We start from the raw sequence: 15,486 nt of genomic DNA on the forward strand, positions 1-15,486 counted from the left end.
TCAACGTGATGTTGGTTTGATACGAAATTGGATGGGATCGTCGCGCGCCAGAGGTTATCAAGGATAATAAGAATCCTCCGGGTATTGGTAAGCTGAAAGATAAATCAAAAAGAAAACGGCAGCATCTGGTCGGGAAATACATGTAATAATTTTAAAATATCTGCCTTCATGCTTAAAACGCTTCAAATGAGAATTTGGGTGAAGATTATTTGAGCTATAAAAAATGGGGTTACAATATTAATAATAATAAAACGATGCGTGTTAATGGCCGTTGGTTAATAACTTAACGTATAGGTAGTAAGTATTTTGTGCTTAGAAATATTAAAGTGATGAATATTGTAGAAATGTTAATATTGGTATTAGTTTTGGTTTAAATTATGAAATCAAATAACGATTATGCCGGTAAGTTGTCCATATGAATTGAATTCCAATTGCATCTGTATTAATAGGCTATCTGAAGGAACAAAAGTATTACCGTGGAGAAGAATTCCAACTAGTGTTCCTGTTAGTTTGATACGGTTTATTTAGTTACGGGGAGATTTTCTCAACCTCATTTTTACTTGACCGTGATAGAATTTAGTAATACTACTAATACACATGAATGGTTATCAAAATAAAATTTAAGTACGTGAGTGATGATTATATGAATTTTGGACAGATAGCTAGGAACAAATTGTTAAACATGAGTGTATTCGTGGGAGACATGCTCTAGACTCGATGTTCTGATCTGTGGCAGACTATTTATTTATATTTATACTTGCCGGCTGATTGGGCATACAAGTTAGTTGCAAGTATGCAGTTTATTACAAGGCGGAATACGATTTAATTGAGATATAGTGGTTATAAGTTATTAAAATCAGTTAAGCCTATGAATCATATTACGAAGTGATGTGGTGCTGCAAGATGTATTTAGCTAAATAAGTTTTTACAAGATGACTAATAGTGAGTGATGCTCATGTGATTATCAGGAGAACATAAGTTGTAACCAAGGGAGTACACTCCCAACTCATGCCTATGATAATGGCTTGAACCTTAGTCAGTGTTGGGGTAAATTCGACATTGATGTTTTCAGTTTGCAGGAGATTTGCTCGACTGCTTATACTGATTATTTGCATGCATGATTGTGTCGCTAAACCATCAATTAGACTGACAAGGTTTCGAGATATTTACTGAGTGAGCATCTGATAGAGAAACATACTGTAATCATCTGTAGTGAATGAAGATAAAAGAAAAAAAACCCTAGTGATAATTATAAGTCAATTTGCTGACCGATTTTGTTAATAGTTTCATTAATTTTATCAATCATATTACGTGATCGTTAAGTCATGACAATGCTTTATCACGATATCCTGAAACTATTACGTTTAACTAGTTATAGTGTTGATTAAAGATTAGTCAGTGGAAAAATAGGTATTGTTGCTTTAGGTGATTCGAGATTATCAGAAATTTATAACGTTAAAAAATCCGAGACGCCTAATTTAATTATAAATTTCAATTTAGAAAGATTCGTTTAGTGTTAATTCTAGTAGGCTACGGAGTTTTGATTTTAAACGTTTGTTTAGCCAACAGCTACCTGGGGATTTAGTTATTTTACTAGTGAAGTTGATAGTACCTAAATCTTTAATCTTATTATCTAAACTGTGTTCGCATTTGAGGCTGCTAATATGATAAACCAATCCATAAACCCAAATACGATTAGCAACAACGACTATGATGGGTTTATTGATAAATGTTAAAGGCGATCCAGATGATTTCTAAATTTAGAAGACATGGAGATATAGTGTAACGTATGTATGGGCCAGGTTAACATGCAGGTTGTTGACGTATAGGTCGATTTAAAAATAATGAACATGACCAGAAAATAATTTTAAAGTTCAGACTCCTTGTGAAACTTCAGGCAGGAATATGATGCGTTATAAACATTCCATAAGAAGTTACTGCATTTAGCCTAGGGACACTTACAAATATATAGCAAAAGGAACCGGAAAACATATACATGTTAAATAAAAAAAATCATTAAGTAAAATAGTTGAACTCGCCTGGATTATTTTTGAAAATAAGATTGTTCAGTGGACGACATATATAACGCCATTCGTGAGTAGTAATGATCCAAAAGTATCCAGAATAAAACATGCAGTATGGCAATTAATTCCAGGGTGCTTGATGCTGTTGACGTTTTTGCCACTTTCTCGGATCAGAACAACCGAATGAATTCAGATAATTGTGTGGTCGCCATTGAACGAGCCATCTAAAGTGACCTTGATACCAGGAAACTTATAGCTGAAACTCACCGTATGTTTTTAGAGAAGTGTCATCCTTGTTGTTTGGCAATGGAACTCGAGAATATGAAATTAGGCAGGCAGTGGTCGAAAGAAAAGATATTACAGGATAGTGCATAGTTTAAAACAGGATGAGGTGTTAAGTGAAGGAGCACTAAGAATTAGATCCACATAACTATTTAGTCCTTGAATGCATTGTTAGTCAATGTATATTTACGTTATTTACAGGTCATATTTGCTAGAGCTTGATGTCTAAACAGGACTATGTTGCTGAAGCATGTAAATGCTACTAAAGCTTGTTAACGAACCATCAAAGCTAATTGGTTAATATAGACGCCCAGTTTTTACTATCGATTGAGCTAGTATGTTATGAGAACTAATCAATATAACATTACGATAATGCATGTGAGCATTAATCAAAGGACTATTACAATAATGGGTTTACACAAATAAAAATCGATTGAGAAGGTGAAGGTGGATCTAAGGATTAGCAATAATAGGTTGCGCTTCTTTAGTTGGGCTCACCAATGTAGAATTATTGTCTACTATAATATTAGTGCTGCTCTAATAATAGACCTAATCCTAAATTTGTAGATTTGTCATGATATAACTACCTAATCTATAAGATCTTACGTGGAACTCACACCATCGACTACGCCAACTCACTGTATCGTATCAATTACCAATACATGATGTAGAACAAGGTTAGGCTAGAGAAGGAACAATATATTTAATACGAATAGAAGATATAAGATAACATTCAGATGGACCACGCCTGCATGGCCGAGCCATGCCATCCGATTAACTCCAGTCCATTCAATTCATTGTTCGCGCCTTCTCCATTGTTAGGTATTTATCCGCGTTAAATATTGAATATCTATTTTCTGAGTAGTCTCGTGTTCACAGCTTTGTGGATTGTGTGGCTTTTGTCCAATGCCACTACACTACTCTCCCACCAGAATCAACGTGATGTTGGTTTGATACGAAATTGGATGGGATCGTCGCGCGCCAGAGGTTATCAAGGATAATAAGAATCCTCCGGGTATTGGTAAGCTGAAAGATAAATCAAAAAGAAAACGGCAGCATCTGGTCGGGAAATACATGTAATAATTTTAAAATATCTGCCTTCATGCTTAAAACGCTTCAAATGAGAATTTGGGTGAAGATTATTTGAGCTATAAAAAATGGGGTTACAATATTAATAATAATAAAACGATGCGTGTTAATGGCCGTTGGTTAATAACTTAACGTATAGGTAGTAAGTATTTTGTGCTTAGAAATATTAAAGTGATGAATATTGTAGAAATGTTAATATTGGTATTAGTTTTGGTTTAAATTATGAAATCAAATAACGATTATGCCGGTAAGTTGTCCATATGAATTGAATTCCAATTGCATCTGTATTAATAGGCTATCTGAAGGAACAAAAGTATTACCGTGGAGAAGAATTCCAACTAGTGTTCCTGTTAGTTTGATACGGTTTATTTAGTTACGGGGAGATTTTCTCAACCTCATTTTTACTTGACCGTGATAGAATTTAGTAATACTACTAATACACATGAATGGTTATCAAAATAAAATTTAAGTACGTGAGTGATGATTATATGAATTTTGGACAGATAGCTAGGAACAAATTGTTAAACATGAGTGTATTCGTGGGAGACATGCTCTAGACTCGATGTTCTGATCTGTGGCAGACTATTTATTTATATTTATACTTGCCGGCTGATTGGGCATACAAGTTAGTTGCAAGTATGCAGTTTATTACAAGGCGGAATACGATTTAATTGAGATATAGTGGTTATAAGTTATTAAAATCAGTTAAGCCTATGAATCATATTACGAAGTGATGTGGTGCTGCAAGATGTATTTAGCTAAATAAGTTTTTACAAGATGACTAATAGTGAGTGATGCTCATGTGATTATCAGGGAGAACATAAGTTGTAACCAAGGGGAGTACACTCCCAACTCATGCCTATGATAATGGCTTGAACCTTAGTCAGTGTTGGGGTAAATTCGACATTGATGTTTTCAGTTTGCAGGAGATTTGCTCGACTGCTTATACTGATTATTTGCATGCATGATTGTGTCGCTAAACCATCAATTAGACTGACAAGGTTTCGAGATATTTACTGAGTGAGCATCTGATAGAGAAACATACTGTAATCATCTGTAGTGAATGAAGATAAAAGAAAAAAACCCTAGTGATAATTATAAGTCAATTTGCTGACCGATTTTGTTAATAGTTTCATTAATTTTATCAATCATATTACGTGATCGTTAAGTCATGACAATGCTTTATCACGATATCCTGAAACTATTACGTTTAACTAGTTATAGTGTTGATTAAAGATTAGTCAGTGGAAAAATAGGTATTGTTGCTTTAGGTGATTCGAGATTATCAGAAATTTATAACGTTAAAAAATCCGAGACGCCTAATTTAATTATAAATTTCAATTTAGAAAGATTCGTTTAGTGTTAATTCTAGTAGGCTACGGAGTTTTGATTTTAAACGTTTGTTTAGCCAACAGCTACCTGGGGATTTAGTTATTTTACTAGTGAAGTTGATAGTACCTAAATCTTTAATCTTATTATCTAAACTGTGTTCGCATTTGAGGCTGCTAATATGATAAACCAATCCATAAACCCAAATACGATTAGCAACAACGACTATGATGGGTTTATTGATAAATGTTAAAGGCGATCCAGATGATTTCTAAATTTAGAAGACATGGAGATATAGTGTAACGTATGTATGGGCCAGGTTAACATGCAGGTTGTTGACGTATAGGTCGATTTAAAAATAATGAACATGACCAGAAAATAATTTTAAAGTTCAGACTCCTTGTGAAACTTCAGGCAGGAATATGATGCGTTATAAACATTCCATAAGAAGTTACTGCATTTAGCCTAGGGACACTTACAAATATATAGCAAAAGGAACCGGAAAACATATACATGTTAAATAAAAAAATCATTAAGTAAAATAGTTGAACTCGCCTGGATTATTTTTGAAAATAAGATTGTTCAGTGGACGACATATATAACGCCATTCGTGAGTAGTAATGATCCAAAAGTATCCAGAATAAAACATGCAGTATGGCAATTAATTCCAGGGTGCTTGATGCTGTTGACGTTTTTGCCACTTTCTCGGATCAGAACAACCGAATGAATTCAGATAATTGTGTGGTCGCCATTGAACGAGCCATCTAAAGTGACCTTGATACCAGGAAACTTATAGCTGAAACTCACCGTATGTTTTTAGAGAAGTGTCATCCTTGTTGTTTGGCAATGGAACTCGAGAATATGAAATTAGGCAGGCAGTGGTCGAAAGAAAAGATATTACAGGATAGTGCATAGTTTAAAACAGGATGAGGTGTTAAGTGAAGGAGCACTAAGAATTAGATCCACATAACTATTTAGTCCTTGAATGCATTGTTAGTCAATGTATATTTACGTTATTTACAGGTCATATTTGCTAGAGCTTGATGTCTAAACAGGACTATGTTGCTGAAGCATGTAAATGCTACTAAAGCTTGTTAACGAACCATCAAAGCTAATTGGTTAATATAGACGCCCAGTTTTTACTATCGATTGAGCTAGTATGTTATGAGAACTAATCAATATAACATTACGATAATGCATGTGAGCATTAATCAAAGGACTATTACAATAATGGGTTTACACAAATAAAAATCGATTGAGAAGGTGAAGGTGGATCTAAGGATTAGCAATAATAGGTTGCGCTTCTTTAGTTGGGCTCACCAATGTAGAATTATTGTCTACTATAATATTAGTGCTGCTCTAATAATAGACCTAATCCTAAATTTGTAGATTTGTCATGATATAACTACCTAATCTATAAGATCTTACGTGGAACTCACACCATCGACTACGCCAACTCACTGTATCGTATCAATTACCAATACATGATGTAGAACAAGGTTAGGCTAGAGAAGGAACAATATATTTAATACGAATAGAAGATATAAGATAACATTCAGATGGACCACGCCTGCATGGCCGAGCCATGCCATCCGATTAACTCCAGTCCATTCAATTCATTGTTCGCGCCTTCTCCATTGTTAGGTATTTATCCGCGTTAAATATTGAATATCTATTTTCTGAGTAGTCTCGTGTTCACAGCTTTGTGGATTGTGTGGCTTTTGTCCAATGCCACTACACTACTCTCCCACCAGAATCAACGTGATGTTGGTTTGATACGAAATTGGATGGGATCGTCGCGCGCCAGAGGTTATCAAGGATAATAAGAATCCTCCGGGTATTGGTAAGCTGAAAGATAAATCAAAAGAAAACGGCAGCATCTGGTCGGGAAATACATGTAATAATTTTAAAATATCTGCCTTCATGCTTAAAACGCTTCAAATGAGAATTTGGGTGAAGATTATTTGAGCTATAAAAAATGGGGTTACAATATTAATAATAATAAAACGATGCGTGTTAATGGCCGTTGGTTAATAACTTAACGTATAGGTAGTAAGTATTTTGTGCTTAGAAATATTAAAGTGATGAATATTGTAGAAATGTTAATATTGGTATTAGTTTTGGTTTAAATTATGAAATCAAATAACGATTATGCCGGTAAGTTGTCCATATGAATTGAATTCCAATTGCATCTGTATTAATAGGCTATCTGAAGGAACAAAAGTATTACCGTGGAGAAGAATTCCAACTAGTGTTCCTGTTAGTTTGATACGGTTTATTTAGTTACGGGAGATTTTCTCAACCTCATTTTTACTTGACCGTGATAGAATTTAGTAATACTACTAATACACATGAATGGTTATCAAAATAAAATTTAAGTACGTGAGTGATGATTATATGAATTTTGGACAGATAGCTAGGAACAAATTGTTAAACATGAGTGTATTCGTGGGAGACATGCTCTAGACTCGATGTTCTGATCTGTGGCAGACTATTTATTTATATTTATACTTGCCGGCTGATTGGGCATACAAGTTAGTTGCAAGTATGCAGTTTATTACAAGGCGGAATACGATTTAATTGAGATATAGTGGTTATAAGTTATTAAAATCAGTTAAGCCTATGAATCATATTACGAAGTGATGTGGTGCTGCAAGATGTATTTAGCTAAATAAGTTTTTACAAGATGACTAATAGTGAGTGATGCTCATGTGATTATCAGGAGAACATAAGTTGTAACCAAGGGAGTACACTCCCAACTCATGCCTATGATAATGGCTTGAACCTTAGTCAGTGTTGGGGTAAATTCGACATTGATGTTTTCAGTTTGCAGGAGATTTGCTCGACTGCTTATACTGATTATTTGCATGCATGATTGTGTCGCTAAACCATCAATTAGACTGACAAGGTTTCGAGATATTTACTGAGTGAGCATCTGATAGAGAAACATACTGTAATCATCTGTAGTGAATGAAGATAAAAGAAAAAAAACCCTAGTGATAATTATAAGTCAATTTGCTGACCGATTTTGTTAATAGTTTCATTAATTTTATCAATCATATTACGTGATCGTTAAGTCATGACAATGCTTTATCACGATATCCTGAAACTATTACGTTTAACTAGTTATAGTGTTGATTAAAGATTAGTCAGTGGAAAAATAGGTATTGTTGCTTTAGGTGATTCGAGATTATCAGAAATTTATAACGTTAAAAAAATCCGAGACGCCTAATTTAATTATAAATTTCAATTTAGAAAGATTCGTTTAGTGTTAATTCTAGTAGGCTACGGAGTTTTGATTTTAAACGTTTGTTTAGCCAACAGCTACCTGGGGATTTAGTTATTTTACTAGTGAAGTTGATAGTACCTAAATCTTTAATCTTATTATCTAAACTGTGTTCGCATTTGAGGCTGCTAATATGATAAACCAATCCATAAACCCAAATACGATTAGCAACAACGACTATGATGGGTTTATTGATAAATGTTAAAGGCGATCCAGATGATTTCTAAATTTAGAAGACATGGAGATATAGTGTAACGTATGTATGGGCCAGGTTAACATGCAGGTTGTTGACGTATAGGTCGATTTAAAAATAATGAACATGACCAGAAAATAATTTTAAAGTTCAGACTCCTTGTGAAACTTCAGGCAGGAATATGATGCGTTATAAACATTCCATAAGAAGTTACTGCATTTAGCCTAGGGACACTTACAAATATATAGCAAAAGGAACCGGAAAACATATACATGTTAAATAAAAAAATCATTAAGTAAAATAGTTGAACTCGCCTGGATTATTTTTGAAAATAAGATTGTTCAGTGGACGACATATATAACGCCATTCGTGAGTAGTAATGATCCAAAAGTATCCAGAATAAAACATGCAGTATGGCAATTAATTCCAGGGTGCTTGATGCTGTTGACGTTTTTGCCACTTTCTCGGATCAGAACAACCGAATGAATTCAGATAATTGTGTGGTCGCCATTGAACGAGCCATCTAAAGTGACCTTGATACCAGGAAACTTATAGCTGAAACTCACCGTATGTTTTTAGAGAAGTGTCATCCTTGTTGTTTGGCAATGGAACTCGAGAATATGAAATTAGGCAGGCAGTGGTCGAAAGAAAAGATATTACAGGATAGTGCATAGTTTAAAACAGGATGAGGTGTTAAGTGAAGGAGCACTAAGAATTAGATCCACATAACTATTTAGTCCTTGAATGCATTGTTAGTCAATGTATATTTACGTTATTTACAGGTCATATTTGCTAGAGCTTGATGTCTAAACAGGACTATGTTGCTGAAGCATGTAAATGCTACTAAAGCTTGTTAACGAACCATCAAAGCTAATTGGTTAATATAGACGCCCAGTTTTTACTATCGATTGAGCTAGTATGTTATGAGAACTAATCAATATAACATTACGATAATGCATGTGAGCATTAATCAAAGGACTATTACAATAATGGGTTTACACAAATAAAAATCGATTGAGAAGGTGAAGGTGGATCTAAGGATTAGCAATAATAGGTTGCGCTTCTTTAGTTGGGCTCACCAATGTAGAATTATTGTCTACTATAATATTAGTGCTGCTCTAATAATAGACCTAATCCTAAATTTGTAGATTTGTCATGATATAACTACCTAATCTATAAGATCTTACGTGGAACTCACACCATCGACTACGCCAACTCACTGTATCGTATCAATTACCAATACATGATGTAGAACAAGGTTAGGCTAGAGAAGGAACAATATATTTAATACGAATAGAAGATATAAGATAACATTCAGATGGACCACGCCTGCATGGCCGAGCCATGCCATCCGATTAACTCCAGTCCATTCAATTCATTGTTCGCGCCTTCTCCATTGTTAGGTATTTATCCGCGTTAAATATTGAATATCTATTTTCTGAGTAGTCTCGTGTTCACAGCTTTGTGGATTGTGTGGCTTTTGTCCAATGCCACTACACTACTCTCCCACCAGAATCAACGTGATGTTGGTTTGATACGAAATTGGATGGGATCGTCGCGCGCCAGAGGTTATCAAGGATAATAAGAATCCTCCGGGTATTGGTAAGCTGAAAGATAAATCAAAAGAAAACGGCAGCATCTGGTCGGGAAATACATGTAATAATTTTAAAATATCTGCCTTCATGCTTAAAACGCTTCAAATGAGAATTTGGGTGAAGATTATTTGAGCTATAAAAAATGGGGTTACAATATTAATAATAATAAAACGATGCGTGTTAATGGCCGTTGGTTAATAACTTAACGTATAGGTAGTAAGTATTTTGTGCTTAGAAATATTAAAGTGATGAATATTGTAGAAATGTTAATATTGGTATTAGTTTTGGTTTAAATTATGAAATCAAATAACGATTATGCCGGTAAGTTGTCCATATGAATTGAATTCCAATTGCATCTGTATTAATAGGCTATCTGAAGGAACAAAAGTATTACCGTGGAGAAGAATTCCAACTAGTGTTCCTGTTAGTTTGATACGGTTTATTTAGTTACGGGAGATTTTCTCAACCTCATTTTTACTTGACCGTGATAGAATTTAGTAATACTACTAATACACATGAATGGTTATCAAAATAAAATTTAAGTACGTGAGTGATGATTATATGAATTTTGGACAGATAGCTAGGAACAAATTGTTAAACATGAGTGTATTCGTGGGAGACATGCTCTAGACTCGATGTTCTGATCTGTGGCAGACTATTTATTTATATTTATACTTGCCGGCTGATTGGGCATACAAGTTAGTTGCAAGTATGCAGTTTATTACAAGGCGGAATACGATTTAATTGAGATATAGTGGTTATAAGTTATTAAAATCAGTTAAGCCTATGAATCATATTACGAAGTGATGTGGTGCTGCAAGATGTATTTAGCTAAATAAGTTTTTACAAGATGACTAATAGTGAGTGATGCTCATGTGATTATCAGGGAGAACATAAGTTGTAACCAAGGGAGTACACTCCCAACTCATGCCTATGATAATGGCTTGAACCTTAGTCAGTGTTGGGGTAAATTCGACATTGATGTTTTCAGTTTGCAGGAGATTTGCTCGACTGCTTATACTGATTATTTGCATGCATGATTGTGTCGCTAAACCATCAATTAGACTGACAAGGTTTCGAGATATTTACTGAGTGAGCATCTGATAGAGAAACATACTGTAATCATCTGTAGTGAATGAAGATAAAAGAAAAAAACCCTAGTGATAATTATAAGTCAATTTGCTGACCGATTTTGTTAATAGTTTCATTAATTTTATCAATCATATTACGTGATCGTTAAGTCATGACAATGCTTTATCACGATATCCTGAAACTATTACGTTTAACTAGTTATAGTGTTGATTAAAGATTAGTCAGTGGAAAAATAGGTATTGTTGCTTTAGGTGATTCGAGATTATCAGAAATTTATAACGTTAAAAAAATCCGAGACGCCTAATTTAATTATAAATTTCAATTTAGAAAGATTCGTTTAGTGTTAATTCTAGTAGGCTACGGAGTTTTGATTTTAAACGTTTGTTTAGCCAACAGCTACCTGGGGATTTAGTTATTTTACTAGTGAAGTTGATAGTACCTAAATCTTTAATCTTATTATCTAAACTGTGTTCGCATTTGAGGCTGCTAATATGATAAACCAATCCATAAACCCAAATACGATTAGCAACAACGACTATGATGGGTTTATTGATAAATGTTAAAGGCGATCCAGATGATTTCTAAATTTAGAAGACATGGAGATATAGTGTAACGTATGTATGGGCCAGGTTAACATGCAGGTTGTTGACGTATAGGTCGATTTAAAAATAATGAACATGACCAGAAAATAATTTTAAAGTTCAGACTCCTTGTGAAACTTCAGGCAGGAATATGATGCGTTATAAACATTCCATAAGAAGTTACTGCATTTAGCCTAGGGACACTTACAAATATATAGCAAAAGGAACCGGAAAACATATACATGTTAAATAAAAAAATCATTAAGTAAAATAGTTGAACTCGCCTGGATTATTTTTGAAAATAAGATTGTTCAGTGGACGACATATATAACGCCATTCGTGAGTAGTAATGATCCAAAAGTATCCAGAATAAAACATGCAGTATGGCAATTAATTCCAGGGTGCTTGATGCTGTTGACGTTTTTGCCACTTTCTCGGATCAGAACAACCGAATGAATTCAGATAATTGTGTGGTCGCCATTGAACGAGCCATCTAAAGTGACCTTGATACCAGGAAACTTATAGCTGAAACTCACCGTATGTTTTTAGAGAAGTGTCATCCTTGTTGTTTGGCAATGGAACTCGAGAATATGAAATTAGGCAGGCAGTGGTCGAAAGAAAAGATATTACAGGATAGTGCATAGTTTAAAACAGGATGAGGTGTTAAGTGAAGGAGCACTAAGAATTAGATCCACATAACTATTTAGTCCTTGAATGCATTGTTAGTCAATGTATATTTACGTTATTTACAGGTCATATTTGCTAGAGCTTGATGTCTAAACAGGACTATGTTGCTGAAGCATGTAAATGCTACTAAAGCTTGTTAACGAACCATCAAAGCTAATTGGTTAATATAGACGCCCAGTTTTTACTATCGATTGAGTTAGTATGTTATGAGAACTAATCAATATAACATTACGATAATGCATGTGAGCATTAATCAAAGGACTATTACAATAATGGGTTTACACAAATAAAAATCGATTGAGAAGGTGAAGGTGGATCTAAGGATTAGCAATAATAGGTTGCGCTTCTTTAGTTGGGCTCACCAATGTAGAATTATTGTCTACTATAATATTAGTGCTGCTCTAATAATAGACCTAATCCTAAATTTGTAGATTTGTCATGATATAACTACCTAATCTATAAGATCTTACGTGGAACTCACACCATCGACTACGCCAACTCACTGTATCGTATCAATTACCAATACATGATGTAGAACAAGGTTAGGCTAGAGAAGGAACAATATATTTAATACGAATAGAAGATATAAGATAACATTCAGATGGACCACGCCTGCATGGCCGAGCCATGCCATCCGATTAACTCCAGTCCATTCAATTCATTGTTCGCGCCTTCTCCATTGTTAGGTATTTATCCGCGTTAAATATTGAATATCTATTTTCTGAGTAGTCTCGTGTTCACAGCTTTGTGGATTGTGTGGCTTTTGTCCAATGCCACTACACTACTCTCCCACCAGAATCAACGTGATGTTGGTTTGATACGAAATTGGATGGGATCGTCGCGCGCCAGAGGTTATCAAGGATAATAAGAATCCTCCGGGTATTGGTAAGCTGAAAGATAAATCAAAAAGAAAACGGCAGCATCTGGTCGGGAAATACATGTAATAATTTTAAAATATCTGCCTTCATGCTTAAAACGCTTCAAATGAGAATTTGGGTGAAGATTATTTGAGCTATAAAAAATGGGGTTACAATATTAATAATAATAAAACGATGCGTGTTAATGGCCGTTGGTTAATAACTTAACGTATAGGTAGTAAGTATTTTGTGCTTAGAAATATTAAAGTGATGAATATTGTAGAAATGTTAATATTGGTATTAGTTTTGGTTTAAATTATGAAATCAAATAACGATTATGCCGGTAAGTTGTCCATATGAATTGAATTCCAATTGCATCTGTATTAATAGGCTATCTGAAGGAACAAAAGTATTACCGTGGAGAAGAATTCCAACTAGTGTTCCTGTTAGTTTGATACGGTTTATTTAGTTACGGGGAGATTTTCTCAACCTCATTTTTACTTGACCGTGATAGAATTTAGTAATACTACTAATACACATGAATGGTTATCAAAATAAAATTTAAGTACGTGAGTGATGATTATATGAATTTTGGACAGATAGCTAGGAACAAATTGTTAAACATGAGTGTATTCGTGGGAGACATGCTCTAGACTCGATGTTCTGATCTGTGGCAGACTTTATTTATATTTATACTTGCCGGCTGATTGGGCATACAAGTTAGTTGCAAGTATGCAGTTTATTACAAGGCGGAATACGATTTAATTGAGATATAGTGGTTATAAGTTATTAAAATCAGTTAAGCCTATGAATCATATTACGAAGTGATGTGGTGCTGCAAGATGTATTTAGCTAAATAAGTTTTTACAAGATGACTAATAGTGAGTGATGCTCATGTGATTATCAGGAGAACATAAGTTGTAACCAAGGGGAGTACACTCCCAACTCATGCCTATGATAATGGCTTGAACCTTAGTCAGTGTTGGGGTAAATTCGACATTGATGTTTTCAGTTTGCAGGAGATTTGCTCGACTGCTTATACTGATTATTTGCATGCATGATTGTGTCGCTAAACCATCAATTAGACTGACAAGGTTTCGAGATATTTACTGAGTGAGCATCTGATAGAGAAACATACTGTAATCATCTGTAGTGAATGAAGATAAAAGAAAAAAAACCCTAGTGATAATTATAAGTCAATTTGCTGACCGATTTTGTTAATAGTTTCATTAATTTTATCAATCATATTACGTGATCGTTAAGTCATGACAATGCTTTATCACGATATCCTGAAACTATTACGTTTAACTAGTTATAGTGTTGATTAAAGATTAGTCAGTGGAAAAATAGGTATTGTTGCTTTAGGTGATTCGAGATTATCAGAAATTTATAACGTTAAAAAAATCCGAGACGCCTAATTTAATTATAAATTTCAATTTAGAAAGATTCGTTTAGTGTTAATTCTAGTAGGCTACGGAGTTTTGATTTTAAACGTTTGTTTAGCCAACAGCTACCTGGGGATTTAGTTATTTTACTAGTGAAGTTGATAGTACCTAAATCTTTAATCTTATTATCTAAACTGTGTTCGCATTTGAGGCTGCTAATATGATAAACCAATCCATAAACCCAAATACGATTAGCAACAACGACTATGATGGGTTTATTGATAAATGTTAAAGGCGATCCAGATGATTTCTAAATTTAGAAGACATGGAGATATAGTGTAACGTATGTATGGGCCAGGTTAACATGCAGGTTGTTGACGTATAGGTCGATTTAAAAATAATGAACATGACCAGAAAATAATTTTAAAGTTCAGACTCCTTGTGAAACTTCAGGCAGGAATATGATGCGTTATAAACATTCCATAAGAAGTTACTGCATTTAGCCTAGGGACACTTACAAATATATAGCAAAAGGAACCGGAAAACATATACATGTTAAATAAAAAAATCATTAAGTAAAATAGTTGAACTCGCCTGGATTATTTTTGAAAATAAGATTGTTCAGTGGACGACATATATAACGCCATTCGTGAGTAGTAATGATCCAAAAGTATCCAGAATAAAACATGCAGTATGGCAATTAATTCCAGGGTGCTTGATGCTGTTGACGTTTTTGCCACTTTCTCGGATCAGAACAACCGAATGAATTCAGATAATTGTGTGGTCGCCATTGAACGAGCCATCTAAAGTGACCTTGATACCAGGAAACTTATAGCTGAAACTCACCGTATGTTTTTAGAGAAGTGTCATCCTTGTTGTTTGGCAATGGAACTCGAGAATATGAAATTAGGCAGGCAGTGGTCGAAAGAAAAGATATTACAGGATAGTGCATAGTTTAAAACAGGATGAGGTGTTAAGTGAAGGAGCACTAAGAATTAGATCCACATAACTATTTAGTCCTTGAATGCATTGTTAGTCAATGTATATTTACGTTATTTACAGGTCATATTTGCTAGAGCTTGATGT

Source organism: Schistosoma haematobium, chromosome 3 (genome assembly GCF_000699445.3).
Source record: "Schistosoma haematobium chromosome 3, whole genome shotgun sequence".
NCBI classification, from domain to species: domain Eukaryota; kingdom Metazoa; phylum Platyhelminthes; class Trematoda; order Strigeidida; family Schistosomatidae; genus Schistosoma; species Schistosoma haematobium.